The sequence below is a fragment of the Pseudophryne corroboree genome, chromosome 11, assembly GCF_028390025.1.
Source record: "Pseudophryne corroboree isolate aPseCor3 chromosome 11, aPseCor3.hap2, whole genome shotgun sequence".
Lineage (NCBI taxonomy): Eukaryota > Metazoa > Chordata > Amphibia > Anura > Myobatrachidae > Pseudophryne > Pseudophryne corroboree.
This window is the reverse complement of record NC_086454.1, coordinates 32,458,920-32,476,203: the sequence shown is the minus strand read 5'-3', so window position 1 is coordinate 32,476,203 and position 17,284 is coordinate 32,458,920.

Below are 17,284 nucleotides of genomic sequence, written 5' to 3'. Positions count from 1 at the left end.
CAGGCGTGTCCAAGCGTTTGCAGGGCGGGTGTTTGACGTCAGTTCCGGGACCGGACAGGCTGAAGTGACCGCAAGGGCTGAGTAAGTCCAGAGCTACTCAGAAACTGCACAAATTGTTTTTGCAGAGTTCGGGTGCACATGCGATCGCACACTTGCAAGGATAAAATACACTCCCCCCGTGGGCGGCGACTATGTGTTTGCACGGCTGCTAAAAGTAGCTAGCGAGCGATCAACTCGGAATGAGGGCCCTAGAGTGTAAGCTCCACCAGGACAGGGACTGATGTGAATGGCCAAATACAGTATTCTCTGTACAGCGCTGCGGAATATGTGTGCGCTATACAAATAACTGGTCATAAATAACTTCCCTTAATTGTAACATTTCTTGTATTTCTGTAATAACTGCTTCACTCTCGCCAATAGGTAGGCTTGTAAAGAATAAGAAGGGAAACAGCGCTAATGGAGAAAGTATAATTGTTACATGATGATTAGAAAGCACACTATAAACATATCAGCAGCGTGTGAGAGCACGTGAGCCCACCACACCCTGCATGCATCTGACAAGGGCGTGTGCTGCTCCCTCTCAGGGGCGTGCCATGACATTGACTCAGGTCCAAGTGTAATCGAGCCCCAAGCAGTTGCACAGTTTGGCACATACGGTATAAACATGGTGTTTCTTTATTTTCCAAGTTAAACCGAACCTACATAGATAAAACCAGTACAGTACAGAGTGTGGGCTTTCAACCAACTATTTACCTTCTGGAAACCTGTCAGGGCTGTCAGTGTAAGGAAAAGTCTGCCATAGTGTAAGGATACTGGATTTATATACGTGTTTTATACTCATAGGGGGTAATTCTGAGTTGATCACAGCAGGAACTTTGTTAGCAGTTGGGCAAAACCATGTGCACTGCAGGTGGGGCAGATATAATATGTGCAGAGAGAGAGTTAGATTTGGGTGGGTTATATAGTTTCTGTGCAGGGTAAATACTGCCTGCTTTATTTTTACACTGCAATTTAGATTTCAGTTTGAACACACCCCACCCAAATCTAACTCTCTCTGCACATGTTACATCTGCCCCCCCCTGCAGTGCACATGGTTTTGCCCAACTGCTAACAAATTTGCTGCTGCGATCAACTCTGAATTAGGCCCATAGATTGTGAGTGGCTGCCATACGGAAGGCTGCGGTTATAGCTCCCTCGCGGTACTGCGGTTCCTCTATGAGTTCCTGGATCATGCAGGAAGTACACAATAGTGACGATACAATAATACCTTTATTTTGCACTGCACATAACTAAGGTAACATAGTAACTGAACTATAAACACTACATACAGAAATGCCAGCCATATTAGACTCCTCGCTACTCATGCAGAGCCTTTTCCCATTCCTGCCAATTGGAACCTACAACCTGCTGAAGGTGAACCCAGCCACTAGGACTGTGCCCTCTACCAGCACGGTAAGGTCCAGCTTACTAATCATCCCCTGTTCATAAGGCACATGAGGTAGGTCGACATACATTGGGTCGACCACATTTGGTCGACATGATCACTAGGTCAACATGGTCATTAGGTCGACATGTGCTAGTTCGACATGGAAAAAGGTCGACATGGTTTTTTAAAACTTTTTTGGATGTCGCTTTCTTCAAAAAGTGACGGGAAACCCCAATTAGTGCACCGCAAGTCCTCGCAGCTTTGGGCACAGTGCCTCACTCTGCTACCGCTGCGCTCGGCACAGGTTACCGTTCCCAATTGTAGTCCACGTGGATCGTTAAGTATGAAAAAGGTCAAAAAAATTAAAAAAATGTGCGACCTTTTTCCATGTCGACATAGTGCATGTCGACCTAATGACCATGTTGACCTAGTGATCATGTCGACTGAATGCATGTTGACCAATGTGGTCGACCCAATGTGTGTTGACCTAACTCATGTCGACCTAATGACCGCCATCCCCCTGGGCCATCTTAATCTCTCTACTAACAAACAGAAACAGGTCAATACAACATAATATCTTATGCTTCAAGGCATTAGCCCACACCATTTGTTACTATATTTTAAAAACACAATATACTGTAGTGTATATCTATGCACAGAAACTTGAGTGTATTAAAACTACTTGCAAATAGAGAAACACCAGTCTAAGCTCTGCAATGGAGATAGTCTTTATTACTTCTGCAATCAGGTTACACTATAGTTCATAGGTCATGCAAATTGTACAGTGTGTTCCAGTGACCTAAATATGCAGTTAATTGCAGATACCTTGCTGTTTGAACATAAATTAATTGCAATATTTATGAGAAGAGACAGACTACCTGTAGTCTGATGTGATGGACAGGTCTCTGTGCCCCCTTGACCAGTGCCTGCAGCCACTAGCACATTTCCCTGCATTTTAGCAATCTTGATCATCAGTTTCTCCTTTCTCTTTGGCTGCTTCTGGTTGTGTACTGGGGAATTTCCTATATAGGTCACCTGACACTGCATCAAGTCACACTCCCTCTTAAAGGCAAATCCAACAGCTCCTCCCCTTATGCTGTGTTTTGCAGTATTATTGGCCACAGTGCAGCCCTGCCCCCGTTTCCAGCCAGTTTCTAACATCACAGAGGGGAGGCTGAGCTCACAGCTGCCTCACATCTGCTCTGTCTCTGGCACTCCCTGTATTCCCAGCTCACAGCTGCCTGACCTCCGCTCTCTCCCTGACAGTCCCTATATTCCCAGCTCACAGCTGCCTGACATCCGCGCTCTCCCTGACAGTCCCTGTATTCCAAGCTCATAGCTACCTCACCTCTGCCCTCTCCCTGACACTCCCTGTATTCCCAGCTCACAGCTGCCTCACCTCTGCTCTCTCCCTGACAGTCCCTGTATTCCCAGCTCGCGGCTGCCTCAACTCTGCTCTCTCCCTGACACTCCCTGTATTCTCAGCTCATAGCTGCCTCACCTCTGCTCTCTCCCTGACACTCCCTGTATTCCCAGCTCACAGCTGCCTCACCTCTGCTCTCTCCCTGACACTCCCTGTATTCTCAGCTCATAGCTGCCTAACCTCTGATCTCTCCCTGACAGTCCCTGTATTCCCAGCTCATAGCTGCCTCACCTCTGCTCTCTCCCTGACAGCCCCTATATCCCCAGCTCACAGCTGCCTCCCCTCTGCTCTCTCCCTGACACTCCCTGTATTCCCAGCTCATAGCTGCCTCACCTCTGCTCTCTCCCTGACACTCCCTGTATTCCCAGCTCACAGCTGCCTCCCCTCTGCTCTCTCCCTGACAGTCCCTGTATTCCCAGCTCACAGCTACCTCACCTCTGCTCTCTCCCTGACACTCCCTGTATTCCCAGCTCACAGTTGCCTCCCCTCTGCTCTCTCCCTGACACTCCGTGTATTCCCAGCTCACAGCTGCCTCACCTCTGCTCTCTCCCTGACAGCCCCTATATCCCCAGCTCACAGCTGCCTCCCCTCTGCTCTCTCCCTGACACTCCCTGTATTCCCAGCTCATAGCTACCTCACCTCTGCTCTCTCCCTGACACTCCCTGTATTCCCAGCTCACAGCTGCCTCCCATCTGCTCTCTCCCTGACAGTCCCTGTATTCCCAGCTCACAGCTACCTCACCTCTGCTCTATCCTTGACACTCCCTGTATCCCCAGCTCATAGCTGCCTCCCCTCTGCTCTCTCCCTGACAGTCCCTGTATCCCAGCTCACAGCTACCTCACCTCTGCTCTCTCCCTGGCACTCCCTGTATTCCCAGCTCACAGCTGCCTCACCTTTGCTCTCTCCCTGCCACTCCCTGTATTCCCAGCTCACAGCTGCCTCCCCTCTGCTCTCTCCCTGACAGTCCCTGTATCCCCAGCTCACAGCTGCCTCACCTCTGCTCTCTCCCTGACAGTCCCTGTATTCCCAGCTCACAGCTGCCTCACCTCTGCTCTCTCCCTGACACTCCCTGTATTCCCAGCTCACAGCTGCCTCACCTCTGCTCTCTCCCTGACATTCCCTGTACCCCAAGCTCATAGCTGCCTCACCTTTGCTCTCTCCCTGACAGTCCCTGTACCCCCAGCTCAAAGCTGCCTCACCTCTGCTCTCTCCCTGACAGTCCCTGTATTCCCAGCTCACAGCTGCCATACCTCTGCTCTCTCCCTGACACTCCCTGTATTCCCATCTCACAGCTGCCTCACCTTTGCTCTCTCCCTGCCACTCCCTGTATCCCCAGCTCACAGCTTCCTCCCCTCTGCTCTCTCCCTGACATTCCCTGTATTCCCAGCTCATAGCTGCCTCACCTCTGCTCTCTCCCTGCCACTCCCTGTATTCACAGCTGTATCACCTCTGCTCTCTCCCTGACACTCCCTGTATTCCCAGCTCACAGCTGCCTCACCTCTGCTCTCTCCCTGATACTACCAGGATCCCCAGCTCACAGCTGCCTCACCTCTGCTCTCTCCCTGACAGTCCCTGTATCCCCAGCTCACAGCTGCCTCCCCTCTGCTCTCTCCCTGACACTCCCTGTATTCCCAGCTCACAGCTTTCTCACCTCAGCTCTCTCCCTGACACTCCCTGTCGAAATGTACTAGATCGACAGGTCAAAAGGTCGACATGAGTTTTTAAAAATAAATAAACATTTATTTGATTTTTCCATACTTGAGGATCCACGTGGACTACGATTGGAATGGTAACCTTGCCTGAAGCATGGCGAGTGAAGAGAGCCATGCGAGGGGACACGGTGCACTAATTGGGGTTCCTCGTCACTTTACGAAGAAAATTACACCAAAAAAGTCCAAAAACTCATGTCGACCTTTTCACCGGTTGACCTAATGCCCATGTCGATCTTCAGTGGCCGACCTAATGACTGACAACCTAAGTTGAGTCGACCCAACGACCCATACCCCATACACCAATGGGAGGCCCGACTGGGACCCCAACCCACTAGTATGTGTTCTGGGACCCAATGTTACCACTCTGTGAAGTTGTCATCCAAAACCAACTAGTGGCAGGCCCAGAACAGACTCCCCGGGTCAAAATTCTGTCCAGCGCATTCTGCCGTGAGGTCTGGGACCATTACCCCCCAAAAACCTGGCCAGGATTCAAATGATCCACCTCATCCCAATCGGTGCAGGGGTGCCTGAATGCAGAACCAGACAGACAAGCAAACTAACAGAACAATGAATTTTATATATAAGAACAATGCATTATCTATATGCATTTTGTGATTGGGGCCCTGGCTCCGCAAGGGGTGGACTGTTTTCACTTGAAGCCCCATCAGTGTTTTAAGCTGGATAATGGGGGTCATTCCGAGTTGATCGTAGCTGTGCTAAATTTAGCACAGCTACGATCATGAACTCAGACTTCCGGGGGGGGGGGGGGGGAGGTTCCGCCCAGCACATGGCTAGTCCGCCCCACATGTCAGTGCCGCCCCCCCCCCCCCCCCGCCCGCAGAAGTGCAAAGGCACCGCACAGCGGCGATGCCTTTGCACTTCAAGAGTAGCTCCCGACCAGCGCAGCTTTAGCGTGCTGGCCGGGAGCTATTCATCGCTCCCCGGCCCGCAGCGGCTGTGTGTGAAAGAGGCGATCGCTGCCCTGCTACGGCCTTCGGACGTCTGGCATGCGCCGGCGCACTACGGCGCCGGCTTATGCACAGTAGAGACCCATTCGCTCGGCTGCGATAAACAGCAGCGAGCGAACGGGTCAGAATGACCCCCAATGAAGGGTATGTGTACCAAGCTTGGTCCAGATCCATCAAGGCATGTAGGAACCCTTGAAGAGCAAACAAATATACATACTTCTACTTATAGATAGATAGATAGATAGATAGATAGATAGATAGATAGATATCTTCTTTGTATTATTCTCATAATGTTTATAGCTAAAACTCTGCCTACCCTGACGGCACATAACTGGTACAAATAGGGGCATTCACGTTGGTAACCAGCAGAATCCTGACTTTCTCCTATCACAAGATGAATGGGTTTGTCCCCCTACCACACGATGCTGCCATCTTGGTCAGCAAATCTGTAAGCATTCTTAGGAGAAAGTGGGGCATTCATACATATATGGCAGCACAGCATGCTAGCTTCACATCTCATGTTTTGAGTTGTCAGCGGACTATTTTTAAAATCCTAACACATACATAACTATGTCGTATCCTCCAGGCAGTAGAAACTGTGAATATTCTCATTACATCACTATAAAGGAACCAAAACACAACACCTCTCAGCTGTCAACAGCAGTAATGTAACTGTCAGGAGGAAGTGACCGCTGTGTCATGCTTCATAAACCAGACCGTGACTGAGGACACTGTCAGACAGCGGTGATACAATGTGACAATAACACCTCCACCCAGAATACTGCGTATCTGTCGCCTTGTGAGCACGCAATAGGGAAATCAGCATGAGATAAGCAATAGTAAGCATAAGGGCCTGAATCTGATTTGGGAGTTAAGCAAAATAAAAAAAAGTAGCTGTGCACCTGGGCAAAACCATGTGCACTGCAGGTGGGGCAGATATAACATGTGCAGAGACAGTTAGATTAGGGTGGGGTGTCTCCAAACTGAAATCTAAATTGCAGTGTAAATCTAGGCACACACTGTTCATTTATTTTTATCTTGGCAACAAACGGAATAATTATTCGCTTAGCGAAAGGTCCCAATATCAGTTCTAAACACTTCTTTTTTGTATTTATTTTTTCAGGATTTTTCGAGAAATTGGACGATGGGAAACATTGGGTTTGCCCGCACACTACCCAGTTTTTCCACCTGGACATATGGTCAGATTATTGAGAATGCACAAACACTGGTTGATATCGGGAGATTGTGGCCAACATTTTCGGTCCTGCCCGACAGATCGGAAAATTGAACGGTCGTGTTTGTGGCCAAAATTTGTCCGAGTTATCTGCGAAACTCCAAAACGATAGTTTATACACACTATACAATAAATTACACCAATTACCAGATCATTAATAAACCAGCCCAATAATTGTATAGTGTGTACTTTAGAATAAAGCTCTCTAACATTTGTGGGCTACATGCAAACGCAAACAGTATTTACCCTGCACAGAAAAAAAAGTATTTGCTCCCCTTGCATAGCACATGTTACATTTATTTGTGATTTCAAGAAGTCCTCCTTTATCCATCATATGTTCCAACAGTATAGTTGATAGCGCTAACTTTGGTAATGCAGCCAAGTGCAGATAATCAAATCACTGTAGGAAGCAGAGAGATTTATTGGGAAGTATTATAATATAATGCTGACACACTGATAGTCACATTCATAATGAAGATGTAACTGGTTCTCAGACATTTACCTATATATATATCTCTTTATCATGTAGTTACATTATCCTTTATTTTAATTCACACATTTCTTAGCAGTTATATCAAGGACTTCTGTCACATTCTCCTTTATTTAAAGCACATATTTCAAAATATTGTCATACCCAAGATTTAAACCCATGACATTTCACGTTGCAGTCAGACACCTTACTCATGGAGCTGTTTACTCCTGTATGGGAAGTTTGAGAGCATTTTGTGTGCCTTGCGGTGCCCTGTGCGTTGGTACATGTCACACCACCCTAGTTACGGCCCTGGATGTCAACATAACAAACTCATTCATGGTCTAAGGCAACTGGCCTGAGCAGGAGCCTGAAGGCTGCAGAGTAACAGGTTCTTACCACTGCCATAACTACACATTTTAGCACCTTGGGCATAAAATAAAACTTACATCTCCTTGCCCTCTAACGTTAACCAACTAAACCAAATATATTCCTTTTCCAACGCCTCCTTAAAGTGCCCAGTGAAGATTACCATCTTGGACACTCTAATTACTGTCATGGTTCCTCAACCAACCCCTCAGTTTGTATCTGTTGTTCCACAGAGATGGTCAAAGGACATCTGAACACCTGGTGTTATGTAAAGAATGGTAGTAGTGGGTGTTGGTGACTATGGAAATGAATGATGTGATATCAGCGTTGTCGTTATTTTGTCTGTCTTTAATATATGGTGATGTGAGGAGAAATAAACAGTTTATCATCTTACTTGTCCTAAACAACCAGAAGAACCATATCAATAAAACATAGACACAAAACTTTATGGCAAAACAGGTCACAGCTTTTATTGATGACGGCTATGACTTATACACATGGTAGTAGCGGAATTATGCAGCTGTGGTTGGAAGATTGGAGCAATGGGGAAAACTTAAGTTACACAAATCAGAAAAGAAGACTTTAATGAAACTGGCGATACACAGAATGATGTTATGCAAATCACTTTTATTCAAACGAATTGCACAGATATTGCACCATGTAATACAGGGCAGCGAGGTATCCTGAGAAAACTATTATAGGAGTCATCAGATATATTACGTTATGTCTTCATGGACTGACAAACGTAATTGTTTATTATGTGGTTCAGTCCTTTGCCCGTCACTCAATGACGGAATCTGCATTTTGATTGTCCAGTAATGATAGGTGTGATTAACCAGACATCTTGGAGTACATGCTGCATTAGTCTAGAAGGCAAATTGGACTCATTAAGCAGCGTCTCACGCCTCCACCTCCTCCCCTGAAGAGAGGTATGAGATCTCCGCCAGTTTATATCAGAGGTACAACAGAAACCAGTCTTCCTTGATTTTAATGAGTGACTCAGTAACATTTCAGCAGGGCTAATGACCTATAAAATCTACTGGAAGGAATTCAGTTCATTGAGTAACCTCACTGGGACTACAATGCTAGTTCTAGACCACAGTAACATAGATATTCAAGCAGAGGTCATTGCATCCATTACCAGATTTTCTTTCCAACCAGCCAGATCTGGCAGATCATCTGCCAGATAATTGTATAGTGTATGCCTAGCATAAGAATTGAAGGAAATGCTTGTACATCAACAGACACAAAAACATGTCCCCAAATTGGCACCATGATCATTTAAAATTGAAAAATATATTAGTTAATACAGTGCAGGGGCGTTTTAAGAGAGGAGTGGAACTGCGTGCAGCCTCCGTCGCATAATGCCAGAGGCTACTGCGCATGCACAGGTCTCCGGGAACATGGCGCCCGCGCCTTGTTCCCGTGGACACCTCCAGTGCGCATTTTTACAGAAAGTCGTTAACGCAGAGGTTCTGAAACTAGGCCCTCAAGGCACCCAATGGTCCAGGATTTAGGTATAGCCATGGCTCAGCACAGGTGGTTAAATGAAATTGACTGAGATGCTAATTAAGTCACCTGTGGACAAGCATGGATATACTTAAAAGCTGGACTGTTGGGGTGCCTTGAGGACCACGTTTGAGAACATCTGGTTTAAAGTGTTGCATATTCTCTGTAAGGCAGTGTCGGACTGGGGAATGTAGGGCCCACCGGGGGGATGCAGTGGTAGGGGCCCATGTTAGGGGTGTGGCCAGTCTGCACCTCATTGGTTTGACTAACCATTAGAGCAGTGATTTTCAACCTTTTTCAAGTTGCGGCACACCAGCCAAGATCTTAAAATTGCCAAGGCACACCACCAGTAACACTCCCCCCCACAAAAAAAACCCACACATTGGCCCACACGGGGATAAAACACACACATTGGTCCCCGCACTAATTGAGCATATTGCCCCCCCCCCAGTAGTGCCACACATTTGCCCCCACAGTAATACCACACATTAGCTCCCACTGTAATAATACAGATTTATAGTAATGCCACACACCTACCCCCATATTAATTATACACACCTGCCCCCATAGTAATTATACACGCCTGCCCCATAGTAATTATACACACCCGCCCCATAATAATTATACACACCCGCCCCATAGTAATTATACACACCCGCCCCCATAGTAATTATACACACCTGCCCCCATAATAATGACACACACCTGCCCCCCAGTAATGCCACACACCACACACCTGCCCTCCATAGTAATGCTACACACCTGCCACCCCCCCCATAATTCCACACATTGCCTGCCTGCCCCCACCCACTGTAATTACACAGATTAATAATATATATATATTTTGATATACAGAAACACTGGCCCTCATTCCGAGTTGATCGGTCGGTATTTTTCATCGCATCGCAATGAAAATCCGCTTAGTACGCATGGGCAATATTCGCACTGCGACTGCGCCAAGTAATTTAACAATGAAGATAGTATTTTTACTCACGGCTTTTTCATCGCTCCGGCGATCGTAATGTGATTGACAGGAAATGGGTGTTACTGGGCGGAAACACTGCGTTTTATGGGCGTGTGGATGAAAACGCTACCGTTTCCGGAAAAAACGCAGGAGTGGCTGGAGAAACGGGGGAGTGTCTGAGCGAACGCTGGGTGTGTTTGTGACGTCAAACCAGGAACGACAAGCACTGAAATGATCGCACAGGCAGAGTAAGGTTGAAGTTACTCAGAAACTGCAAAGTAGTTTGTAATCGCAATATTGCGAATACATCGGTCGCAATTTTAAGAAGCTAAGATACACTCCCAGTAGGCGTAGGCTTAGCGTGTGTAACTCTGCTAAATTCGCCTTGCGACCGATCAACTCGGAATGAGGGCCACAGTACCTGTACAAAGGGAATCTGAAATATTTCCCTCTCAGTGGGGAGAAGTGAAAGCAGGCAGCACGGAGCGAGGAGCAGCAGTGGGCGGGCAGACATGAATGTGACGGCCTGGGTAGCATAGCGCTGCACTTCCGTGAAAACAGGCCTGCTTTCACGGAAGTGTAGCGCTGTGCTACCCGTGCACTGGGTTAGTAAGGGCGGCGGAAGTCATCTGGCGGCAGCGGCGGGTCTCTAGCGGCGCGGAGGGCACCTCTGGCTGGCGGCAGCGGCAGGTCTCTAGCGGCGCGGAGGGTCCCTGGTGGGTCGGGCGATGGCGGCACACCTGGCAATCCCTCGCGGCACACTAGTGTGCCGCGGCACACCTGTTGAAAAACACTGCATTAGAGAGTGCAATGTCTGGGCCCCTTTATAATTATATACAGTAAAGTCAGCTGCTGTATGCGTGATAATGTAAGTACCAGATTACTAACAGATTAATAACAGCAATGCACAGTAGAAAATACACCAGAGTCCAGTATAAGGTAACATATGTATAATGTATAATTCAGGTGCACAGTCTGGAACCTGATCCTTAGAGCAGGAGGTGGGGCCCCAGGCAGTGGGGCCCACCGGTGGTTTCCCCTGTACCCCTGTGGGCCAGTCCAAGCCTGCTGTAAGGTCATTCTCCAGTTCAACTGGTGCTCTGTCCATCCCCTGCCACTAGGTGATGCCCCTGAGCTGCTGCATTAAGAGACTATTGCACATGAGTAAAGACTTACAGGAGGGATCTGGGAGGAGATTGGACCATTATGCTTCAGAGCCAGTACGATTGTCTGTTCTACCTAGCTTTTATGAAAGTTTAAGCCTTGGCATGTAATTAAATTGAAGTTTCGCAGCAGCACAATACTCCACATGCAGTTCTATATAATTCCATTAGAGTGCAAAGTGGAAATAAGATAGGTTCCTTTAATTCTCATAAAGTATATAAAGTATATATCAGGATAAGGATTTCAGTCAGGTAATAATTAATTACATTTCCATGCTATTGTTCTTACAGTAGCTCTGTTATTTCTGCTGAATAATTCAGTACATTGCTGAGCAGACACCTGACCAGGAACATTTCACTGTGTACAAAGACAGAGCTATATTTATCCACTCGATGGACACATTCCGACTATTTTCAGGTATCAGCAATTGGCTCTTAAGTCAATAACAGGTGCTCCATACATTTCTATGAGAATGGTTCTAGCTAGTATGTCAATTTGCGTTAACGCCCAGAGGAGCTAAAGTACACAAGAGGCCAATTCGCTATATGTGATGTTGTGATAATTCACTCACATAATTCAACACTGTCCAGCGGGGAGATAAAGAAACAAGGAACGGAGAACACTGTGGTTCTAGATGACTATTTGTTTAGATTGGCTGATCCATCTCTCCCATAAAATACAGAATTGCAGACTCCACATTTTCTTTAATTGCTTAACATACAACAGAGTATGTTTGTGTTCGAAGAAGCAGAAGAAGAAGACGAAGAAGGAGAGGGAGAATAAGTAGAAGAAGAAGAAGAAGAAGAAGAAGACTCATTTACATAGAACACCCTTTGGGGCCATATTTATGAAAGTTTTCTCCCTAGATAAGATCATACATTTTGCCCAAAATAGCAAACACTAACCCCCAGGTGGCTGTCACCATACAACATGTACCATGGTGTCTAGTGTTTAGCTGCAATCATTATTCTGTTATCATCACATCCAGATGACTATAACAGATGAAAATAACTGAAAAAAGGGGCCTGTTTATACATCCATTCTGCCCCATAAATGATGCAGAAATGATTGGTTACTCAGCGACACAACATCTCCAACCAATACTACATTAAGATGGGTCCTTATCGATACTGTAAACATTTCTTCCCAACCCATATAACTCACTACCCATTACTAATAACCACCAACTCTCTTGGTATGTTCATATTACCCTAAATATATGTTATAATAAACCCCGGATTATTAATTCCTTGGTTTATCAAACTCCATTAGCCAATCTTTCATTCCCCCTAACCAATCACACATATAAATAAAAACCCTTAGTTATACTCCCCATTGGTATCTATGTCCATCTACTTAGAAATACTACTGTATGGGTGAATTTAGATCAGTACGTTGGCCAGTAGTTACATTATGTACATTGGTGCAGAAAATTACGTTGCAAAACCAAAATACAGTACATACTGGAATATATGGGGGAGATGTACTAAGCGTGAAAAGTGATACATTTCACGGTGATAAAGTGTCAGCCAATCAGCTCCTAACTGCCATGTCAATGGATGTCTTTAAAAAATGAGTTAGGAGCTGATTGGCTGGTAATTCATCACCGTGATATTTTTATCACTTTTCAAGACTTAGTACATCTACCCCTATATGTGTACACTTCTCTCAAAGGGTAATTGAATCTCCCACATACCCTTCAACATGACTCCTTCCATGAAATATAAAATGCTCTGCTCCGGGACTTCCCACATAATGCATGACTGCAGTGACCCTTCTTATCAAGTCCAGGAGCAGAACATGTTGTACCTAGTGGACCTGGTCATGTTAGAGGGGCTGCTGCACTATTCTAGGGAATTAAATACAATGTTGAAACTGGAATGTATGAGAATGTGTCTTGAGGGTGTAGATGTCCTTAGAGGGGACACTAGGGAGGTGTAACTCCTCGTATATAGACTTGTACTTGTAATAAGCATGAGTAATCTTTAGGCAGACCCCAACACCTCCACAGAGCTTAGTTCTCCAACAGAGGCTACTACAGAGGTTGCAATGGTGTGTAGCCACCTCTGCCTGCCCCAAGCACTCCTCCAACATTCCCCTTCTGTCTCAATAGCAGTGGTAGGGATGGCCATCGGTGGGATATCCATCGATGGTCACCACATATGGTATCATTGATGGCTAACATCAATGATATAAGACAATCTGCTAGGGAGTCATTAATGGTTTCACCCACCGATGTTCATCCCTTCTTTACTATGGAGTGGGCTGATGGCCAATCAGTTACTGGGGGCGGGCTTCATTGGTGTTGGGGGGTGGAGCTATGCTCCATGTTCCAACACAATATAGAGGTTTTCCCCCATCGATGGCCCACTCTCTACTTTTTCTCTAATCCTTCTCCTATGACCTGGCTCCCTGTCTAGATGAGCCTCAGGTGGGCGAAGACCCAGATGGACTACTCTCCCATTGGAAGCACTCACTACCTCAGCACTTTCCCAATAGTACCAGCGTTCTTCCTTGTTATATGCAGACCTATCTCTGGATCCTGGAAGAACACGATAGTCTTCTGTCACCTTGCAGTCCTCTCATATAATGAACATATAATACAAAAATACCCCTCACACCGCATTTACTGCTTAACTTAAGTACATAGACCCAATTTAGTTTACCCTTTATTTAAGACCTGCCAATTGAATTGTGTTTGTGTTCTGTGACGAGGAAGGACTTGTAAACCTCTACTGTATGTGGTATGCTGTAATCCTGCAGTGCTAGGATGTTATTAGCTAACAAACAGCTAAAGTGATGCTGAAACCTTGTTACCGCTGAAACACTACTGTGCTGCTGTGACTACTTCATAAAGTGCCAGAGTGTTTATTTATGACTGTCTCAAGACTTCCTACAATTCCCTTTATGATTTTTAATGTTCAAAGTTATGGAACAACCCTCAGGATACAATGATGGATTGACTTTCTATTTGAAGACCTGTGATTGAATCACTCTGAGTTTGGAGACCTGTAATGGCATCACTCTCTGTTTGGAGACCTGCGATGGAATGTCTCTCTGTTTGGAGACCTGTGATGGAATATCTCTCTGTTTGGAGACCTGTAATGGAATGTCTCTCTGTTTGGAGACCTGTAAGGGAATGACTCTCTGTTTGGAGACCTGTAATGGAAATACTCTCTGTTTGGAGACCTGCGATGGAATGTCTCTCTGTTTGGAGACCTGCGATGGAATATCTCTCTGTTTGGAGACCTGTAATGGAATGTCTCTCTGTTTGGAGACCTGTGATGGAATGTCTCTCTGTTTGGAGACCTGTGATGGAATATCTCTCTGTTTGGAGACCTGTAAGGAAATGACTCTCTGTTTGGAGACTTGTAATGGAAATACTCTCTGTTTGGAGACCTGTAATGGAAAGACTCTATTTGGAGTACTATTTGTACAGGTCTGTGTGTGTCCTGGTCTGAGTTAAATCATCTATTAAACAACCTAGGCTCCTACCTAAGGCCCAGTCAGTGGTCACTGATTATTCTAACCAGTTCTTATGTGTTCTTTCTTGACAAACAGAGAGGTACCTCAAACCAGTGCATTTCCTAGGGCTCCATTTGGTCTTAATAATGCTTTGATCCTGGGAATGGGAAGGGATTGGGTGTGACCGCACTACATTTGGTGGGTGAGGACAGTGCATAGGGTTTCCCTGATCAATGCTGCACTGCAATGTTATGCTGGCAGTATATGAGTGGCAGGTGCAGCCTTTACTGTGGTTTGCAGGGGCAGAATGATAGCAAGACTTTTCCAGAGCAGGGTGCATGTGTAATATTTGACATACATTCCATATATAATATTTCCAGAGTATGCACATACATGTAACATGAATGGATTGAATAAAGTTGGTATCCATCAAATGAAGATGCGTTGGTTTGTAGCAGAAAGGAAAGGGCTGGCTTGTGATATTGAATCAGCCCGTTTATGTAAGCAATGGGGACACTTTCATCATCATTCTTTGCCAAATGTTCCTGTTATTTTAGTAATCTTATCTCTCAGCACAGACACAACTCATAAAGGGACAAAATAACGGCATACAGATAAGAGGAAGCAATTAGACGCGAAGAAGGAAACTCCATTATGCTGAGAGGTATTACGTTGGATGTGCCACCATTAATGGCTGCATTACACATTTAAAAGCTTCATGTCACATGATCCATTAGTTTAGAAAGCGGAATCAATAAGGAGAATATGAAAAGGCTCTGGGCAGCCTGACTGCATCATTGTATGCCTCCGGCTATATAACGGTGACTCGCTGCCAAGAGATTATACAGAACAATATTTACATTATCAAAAATAGGGCCTGGTTCAGAGATGGAGCAATTTTTGCCGCTGCGCATGAGTATAAGTTTCATTGCACATGTGCAGCGATGTTCTCACGACAGCAGTCCTTGCAGTGCGGATTTATTCACAAAGTGATTGTCAGTAAGGGAGCATTTGTGGGAGGTAACGGGGGAGTGGCAACTGGAACACAGGTTTGCCGTAACCTCACTGGGGCGTGTCACAGCTTTGCGACTGTTATTCCGTAAGCCGTTACAGTGGCTCAGGCATCTTACAGTTTGTCCCATGTTGGTCCGAGGCGTCTTTGTACGCAAACGGTGGTTCAGAGGCGCCTCTAGTGGTATCTTCATACAAATCCTTGCGGCTGTGACATTTGCATATTTTCACACAGCAGCTGCCTATAAATTCACAGCTGCGGTGTCATTGCCATACGTCGCTGAGTCAGACCCACAGAAAGGACAAACTATTTATATGACGACACGATGGAGCTACAGCTCCCATTATCCTCGGAATTTCGGGTTTTGTTACTGTGCAAATTTTAATACATACTGCGCTACCTAAATTATGATTATTCTCATTTGTATTATTCTTATGCTTATTATTATTCCTATATGTATAAACTCTGTAAATACATTGTCTGTATTAAGTGAGATCAGGTAATCAATGTTCATTTTGAAAATGTGTCCGTAATTAAGGGTAGGTGAATCTTTATGACCTCTATATAAAAGAAATCAATCTACAGAGCTGTGAATATACTGTATATGAGTACATAACTCTTCTAATATCCTTAAAATATAGTAGAAAGTGTATTATCCCATATGTAAAGTGTTGCGTGCAATACCGTAGACAGTGGCTAATGTACACCGCACTGTAACAGCTTCTAAATAAACAGTAGACAATAGGAATGAAACCTGGCTCAAAGAGCTTACAATCTAATGCTCATTTTAGTATACTTTCAAACCTAGACATCCATCCAGTACCCGACACACATAATAACACTCCTTCAGAAGAGACAGCTTTCAGTAATATCCCTTGACAAGACCCTTCATGTGGTTATAAATCTCCATAAACTTCTTGTTCTGTTGACTTGCAGAACCTTGACCTGCGGAGTCACGCTCTGGTATGACATCGTCAAGTGCCGACTGAGCAGCAGCAGTCTCACGTCATACTTGCCTATGGGAGACTTGACATTTTGGGAAGTCAACCGCACCCACAGAAGAGTGGCCATATCTCCCGCATCCCACCGCCTTCCTAGTGAAGTGGGCAGGATGAGATTATACATTAAATTGCGGCACCGTATGAAAGAGGCGGAGCTAAATAGTGCAAATTTGCATCATTTAGCCACAGCTCCCGTGGACCGGTGAATCACTGCATTTTGGGGGCGGGGCCTAGTGACACTCCCCAAAGTGGCATGCAGCATCTCCTCTGCAGGCTTCACCCAGTGAGGCCTCCAGGGTAGGCAGGTACAGTATGTGTCAACTAATACCCCTGTAGGATGTGCCGCTGGGGCTGCTACACAGCAATCAGTGGTAGTAGACAGGTGAGAAGTGTAGATCGTCATGAGAGTTTAGTTATACCCTACTGATGAGGTGTTGTTGCCATAGTAATATCCCCCCTGGACCAGCCACGGCATCGATGACCTTATCACCAGTTGTCCTTCCTTTGACCACTTTAGGTAAGTACGAACCGCTGCACACCAGTAACACCCTAAAAGTTCTGCCGTACC